Source organism: Odontesthes bonariensis, chromosome 2, assembly GCF_027942865.1.
Source record: "Odontesthes bonariensis isolate fOdoBon6 chromosome 2, fOdoBon6.hap1, whole genome shotgun sequence".
NCBI classification, from domain to species: Eukaryota; Metazoa; Chordata; class Actinopteri; order Atheriniformes; family Atherinopsidae; genus Odontesthes; species Odontesthes bonariensis.
In genome coordinates, this window is record NC_134507.1 from 11,620,619 (window position 1) to 11,627,647 (window position 7,029).

Here is a 7,029-nt window from a genome sequence, read left to right on the forward strand (position 1 = left end):
TGAAATTATGTAAAACATCTGCAAGACAGCTGTGTTGACTCTCTTTCAGTCTGGACATCTTCCTCCTCCATGAGATGAATAAGGGAGCTTTTACACATTTTTACCCAGGGACCTGCTGTTTCATAATCTGTCCATGACGGACAGTCACGATATCTGGAGGTGGATGATGAATTAACGTACATTTTTGTTGAATATTTTTGGGAACTCAAGCTTTGTTTATTTCACCTCAGCAGCTTGAGGACCAGTGAAGCATTTTGTGCAAGTTAGATAACTTGGTTCACACCGTTAAATGATAATACTTGAGTTTCTTTCTAGTCTTACTTATATATAACAATTGGGGAAATGTTTATTTTAAAATGTGTGGGCATGAGATATTTCCACATCACTGGGCCATAACCTATGGGCGCATAAAAATCAGCCCACTGTCTGAAAGAGAAGAGGTTTTGCAACTATTTTCATAAATGGCTTTTTGAAGATGTTTTATAATCTGCTGACTAAGATGCTTGCAAGAAAGCAGTAGGCCTTATCAAATCAGTATTAATATTCTGCAGTTCTCCCTCTTGGTCTTTAGATCTGCTGTAAAATTCCAATCAACACTTCTGTTAAACATCCAGTTTACAGTGAAAGTGCTCACTGATCTGCGGTGATTGCTCTGTTAGTAGTTTTTGAAATACCAAAAATACAAAAGGGAAAAAAAATTACTTTAACTGGAATACAGCAAAACCAAAGCAAAGCCAAATACTGCACATTAGGGTATGTGACTCATCGTGTGTGTAATGTGCAGAGTTTTAGAGGTATCATCCCCACATAGCTAAATTCAAAATGTTCTGGGAAAGTGGTCAAACAGTGAGAATATACTATGCAATGAAAGTTGAAAATTCTACAGGCAGCTGTCATCATGATAAATGAGTTGAGAGGCAGGACAACTTTCCATCAGTTCTACCCAAAGTCTCAGTGGGCTCACAGGGATTCAGATGATAAGGTTTAAAAGAACTCTTCCTACGCATCATTAACAAGCATCTATATAATTCAGAGATTTATCTATTTTTCTGTGGGTTACGCTTTATGATGTTGTAGGAGTAGTGTTGGGTTGTCGAGCTACGGCATTAGTGGGTAGAAAAAAAAGTGCTGTCAAACCTGACGAATGACTTTTCTGATGTACTGAATGGCAGAGCTGTGGGTTTATGGCAAAACCACTGGTCCATGATATTTGCTGCTTCGAGGGTTTCACAACAACCAGGGATGCAGCTTGTTGAAAGTACAGCTGTCTAATCTGCTTTTCTTTTTTTTTTACCAGTAATTAACCGTTCCTTGTTTACATGCATCTCATCCTGCTGTTGGTCAGACGGTAATTTAAACTTTCAGCTCATTGGACTCAGTCAGGCATCCACCTGTTTTGCTAAAATACATTGTACGACATCAGACAAATGTGTTGAATGTAAAAAGGGGGGGAATAAGGAGGATTAGAATCCAAAGCAGGCTTATCCACTGTGAGGCACTCTTTGTGCATACTATCTTCATGTTGTGAAATGCTGTTTGATTAAAGATTATGGCAGTAAAATAACTGGCAATACACTGACTGAAATATATAGATGGTTTTTAAGTTTCCCTCTGGCTGCCCTTGAGATCTGTGAGCTGCTGGGAAGGTGACTTGATCTGAAAGCTATAATAATGGAGAAGAAGTTCAAACTGACAACAGCCTGGAGCTCACACGCGTGAGGACCACCTCTAGGTTTTGACTGGACTGTTGCCCAGAGTGGCTCATGAAGAGAAATATGGTACAGGATCCTCTTGAAAGGCTGTGCTTTAGAGGACATATTTAAAAGCTTGTTTCACTCTGGAGAGTGACTAAAAAGAATATATTGCATAAAGGTATTAAATGGTTCATGATTTTTGGATTGCTCTCTTTCTCTCAGTGTGTTAAATAGCTGTTTCCACATGAATAAATTCGGCACAGACCCAGTTATAAAGTCAAAAGTCCACAGTTATTCTCTTACAAAATACAGCTTGGGAAGTGCCTTAATCAGTCATTTGTAGGTCAGGCTTTCTGCCTTTGCATAGCAACATCACCATCAAGACGTTTGCTAGTTTTTCATGGCCATAACGGACAATGAACAACTGCCTTGCACTTCCATCTTAATCATCCGACCAATCAGAGCAGACAGGGACTCTGAGAGGGAGCATTAATGGTTATTCATGGTTTCTGTGTCCACTTGAGAGTAACTCCGGTGTGATAGGAGTGGAGCCAAACCCAAGAACGGTATTTGGAGAGGAACAAATAGTGTGTTTTTCTGAATGTTCATTTTCATACAAACACTCTTTGAACTATTTTTATTTGGGAAGAAGAAAATAAAACCTGCCACAGCTCTTACCCCTTGAGAGTGAAGTGGTTAAGCTGACAGTCTGCTCAGAACTTGTGGGGATGGGAGCATTTAAATTCATTGCTCCCATTGGCTACGGCCCACCAAATAATGATATCCGTAACTCATAGCAAGTTAACTTTTACGCAAGTATGTGTGTCCCACCCCTTCCTCATTCTTCTGCCAATAGAGGTTGCGCATCTACGTCACTGTCCTACTTAGAAACATCCCTCGAGAAGCGAAACATTCAACGTGGCTGCCACAGCCAGGGTTGGGATTAGTAAATATCACCTCAAATTAAAGGCTGTTGGTCTTGACGGGGCTTTTTCAACCTTTCTATTATTGCAAAGCAGAATGTAACAAGACTGAGGCCAGATTGAGAAAAAGAAAGGAAGAGATCAGAAGCCACTGTATCTTCAGGTTGTTTTATTTGAACTTTTTTGGTGCAGATAGAAAATGTTTTTCACGCCCTTTCAAATATGATATCTATTGAAATGACCCTAAAATAGTTTTGATGCCCTCTTGAATAGACATCATTGCTTTACTCTATGTCAGACTCCTGCAAATCTGTGGGTTTAAGTTTCTTTGGCTCAATGATCGACCAAATTTAGCTTTGGCCTCTGTTTGCTATGTAATTTATTTATGCTACTCAGTGGCTCCGGTGAAATGGTCATTTGAGAAGTGATGAAATAATCCTAAATTTGGAAAAATAGGTTTTAACGGCACATTTTGGAATGTGCTTTACCTCCAAAGAAAATTCTCTGATGAACCTGGCACACGAACAAACATTGTCCAAAGTGTAGGGCCGTTTCACTTTGTAAGGGTTTGAAATCAAAACTACTTTGCTACAACAAGAAAACAACCATTGTTAGAGCTAAGATGCATTCTTTTTGCAATGTCATTGTGACCTCTATGGGGACATTATGATGAAACTGTCTCACTTCCTGGATGAGTTTAGGCAATAACATCCCTTAGTTAAGGAAATCAAAAGTGAGACTTGGATTTGAAAAATAGCTTGGTTAAGACTTGGACATTATTTGTACTAAAACACTGTCACCTTAATGGAAGCCATTTTTAAACTTCACAAGCTGTCACAACCTCAAGAGTTCACATATTCTTCAAATGTAATTATAGGTTGTTTCTGCCAACATGAACTAAAGGCCCATGGGGTTGTTTTTGGCAGGACGACAGTGTCACAGCTACCAAAAGGTCTGCAGAGTCAGTTTATGCATGCTGAAATCAAGTATCCAACTTTTAGAAAAATAAAAACAGCATTTCAGTCAAATGGGGACTGAAAAGAAGTGCTGCAGTAAATGGGCCAGATTATAGTTGAGTAAAAGGTGAGATTCAGTTTCAGTCTCACCTGTTTCTAAATGTACCAACAGCAGGGACAGCTTGTTGTATGTTAGCATATGTTCTTTATGTTAACTTGTATAACACAGTAAAATTCTTCTCTCTATCACAACCAAACCAGATGTACATTTCCCCAAAAGACGAGTGCAGCAAGAAACCTGCAGAGTGGAAGACATCATGTTGTTGAACAAGGGTTCACCTTGGATTCACCTTCATCCACAGCTGAGATGCTGAGTATAGCCTGTGGATACATTTCCTTTGCAACAATAGAATGCAGGTTCTGCAATGAAGCAACAACCTTAAACCCGCCTGTCTACAAATGGTTTAACTTCCAGGGAGAACCACTGCTGCTGAGCTGTTAATCTAATTAGATTCTTGACCCTTCTATTTGGAGAGACTCGGGAGCTTGTTATTTATTGAAAGAAAATCCCAAATCACACAAATATGAATTAACTATGGTACGCACATACTGATAGACAAGCACTTTTGTATGTCCTTACGTTAGAGGTTACAGGAAAGTCATTACTATAGAAGCTGGTCATGCAGCTTACATTTTACATGACGCTTTGACTGCAAGTGCCCACTGAAATGACTTTCAGCTTAGTGAGGTCAGCATTTTGTGAATAGAAGAGGCACAAGAAGATTGGATTTCTACCTTCTCGCTTCCTCTTTCCCTTCACAAAATGGATGCATATATCTTAAAACAGTGTGCAGGTGTTGTTTTAAATCTCTTTAAAGCCCATGTGGTAAATGGGGTTCATGAAGGATTTCTCGCACATCTTTGAACTGAACTCGAGACTCAAATCAATATAACTTCAAGCACCGTCTTATGGCTTTTAAGTGAAATTATCCTTGTGGATTGTTTAGAGAAAGTGTCCACCAGAAGGAGGCTAAATGGGTTGATCTTTTTTCACTGATCGATCTTCCTAACAAGGAAACAAGACAGACGCACCAATTTCAAGGGTGCTTTGTGTCAAATCTATGAATGTGTTCAGAGGGAAACTAACATAGAGACTAAAGGTTGAAAAATTCATTCAGAAACTGGAATGTTTTCAAAAATGACAAAATGATTGATGTCACCATATGTTTTCAATCATTTGGAGCAATTTCTGCTCTGTGGGTAGAAAGGAAATCCCTCACTCTGCCCCTCCCTTTTTCACTCCCCTTTATAAATTAATGGACGTGTGTCCTCTCTTGTCTTCTCGTGTCATTTCCCTGCAGGAGCTCTCATTGCAGCACTCTGAAGGATTGTCTCTTCTCTGTCTTCACCACATTCCCTCTGTCATTTCTGTGATAGACAGTTATTGTGTGTGTCAAACTGCAGAATTCACTTACAGTTTCACACATGGTCAACACCTCTGAAAAGTGGCTGCTGCCCTAGAGCTCCTTTTTCCTCAAATATTTATGTTCAAACAGCCTTGAGGGTAAACAATTTCGATTTTTAAAAGATAAAGTGACCTGTTCCTCTTCTGCTTAATTAACTGGTGAATTCATACCTTACTAGTTTATGTTTTTGTAACCTTATATATGTAAAATTAGACTCAAGTCAATTCATTGTGAATTTCTACTCGACTAATAGGTTTAATCTGGCTGGCAATGACTTGATAATAAAGACATCTTGCTAAGATATAAGTGTTTTTAACGTAATGTAATGTATTTTCAAAAGATTTATTAATATTATCTATTAGATTAAAGGACAGTTTTCTGCTTCGCCTCATTCCGTCTTAGATTAAATCAGACCCAGAGATGGAGGCAGCATTTCTAAATTGTGTTTGCTTTTCTTTGCATTTGTGGATGCAGTGATGGACTGATTGACAGTGAGGTGCTCCTCAGTCCATTAGGTGATTTCTACTGCAGTACTGAGTCTGTTTTAATGCAGTGGCACGTGAGGGTCTGAGAATAACAGCCATTCAGTAATGGGTTTTTAGCTCTTCTTTTTCAAACAGAGATTTCTCCAGATTCTCTCAACACAGTAGTTGGAGCCTCCACATCTTTACTTCTGACAGCTGAAGACTCACGGGGATGCTCAATTCTCAGTTTCAGTTTGAGTAGATGTTGTCTTTGGACTGTTTTCAACTGACTATAATAATATGCAAATCATTGCTTTCTGGCTGATTTTCGCTCTAATTACTTTTACTGGAGTGTAGCATTTATAAGCAGCAGGTCAATATGAACAAATTACAATACACATTACCGGAGGTAAATCATACCGAGCTGCCTCTTTTTAAGAGAGATTTTGGCAGAGCAGCAGTTGAACAGTTTCACATCATGCAAAAATAAAAATGTTATAATCAAAATCGTGCACTTAAAAAAATACAGCAATAAACTGTTGTTATATATGAACATAGGAAGTGTTTATTAAGAGATTTCTCATTGATTAACATGTCCTCCCTTCTGTAAAATCTTAACAGAGGTTGAGATGTTCTGTATTAGTATGCATGTGGATGAACTGTAAATAAATGCCTTTTAGTGATATTATTGTGTTCAACAACTTATCTTCATATATGATAAAAGCTGCGTCAGTGTGCCATGAATAATTCTTTCCCTCTTATGCAGCACACTGTGGATTATGTAAACAGTATAAATGGATGCTTCAAACTGTTGGCTGAATTATATCTGAAATATGCTGCTATTGCTTTATTAATTTCTTATAGTTTTATTAGTTTGTATATTGCTTTTGAAAACAAAAGCAATATACAAAACTGTTATCAACTAAATGCATGTGTCTCAGTGTTTTATGTCATTGTTGACTGAAAACTGAACTCAGGATTAGTTTTTGCCTCCTCAGTGCTGGTTTCCAACCACAGCCAGGTGGACTGGAGACTAAATGACTTGGAGATATGAAGAGTGCCCGCACTGTAGTGTCTGAGAGCCCAGTAATGACTTTCCTGCTTTTCTGGCAGTGCATGCTGGGATAGTTTGCAACCCTCCCATAGTTTGCAACCCTCCCATGACCCTGAAAAGAAATTAGTGGTTGAAGAGGAAAAAATAAATGGGGGAAAAAGAAGACAATGTATTTTTTTCACTTGACTTCCTCTCATTTTCCTTTTTCCGATCAACACAATCATTGATGTCATGTTTTCTGATTTTTGCTTGCGTTTTCTTAAAAATTTGAACACAGGAATGACGTATAAGCCCATATGTACAAAGTGCACAAGCTATAATGAAATAAAGCTAGGCCTCCAGTCGGTGCCAAAGACTCAACTTCTCATCGAAGTCATCTTCTATTAAATCTCTGTCCTGGGCTTTCCTGCATTCAGAGGTACAGATTAGGTTTGACAAGGACAAACTGTGTAGCTGAGATAATTGTTCCAAG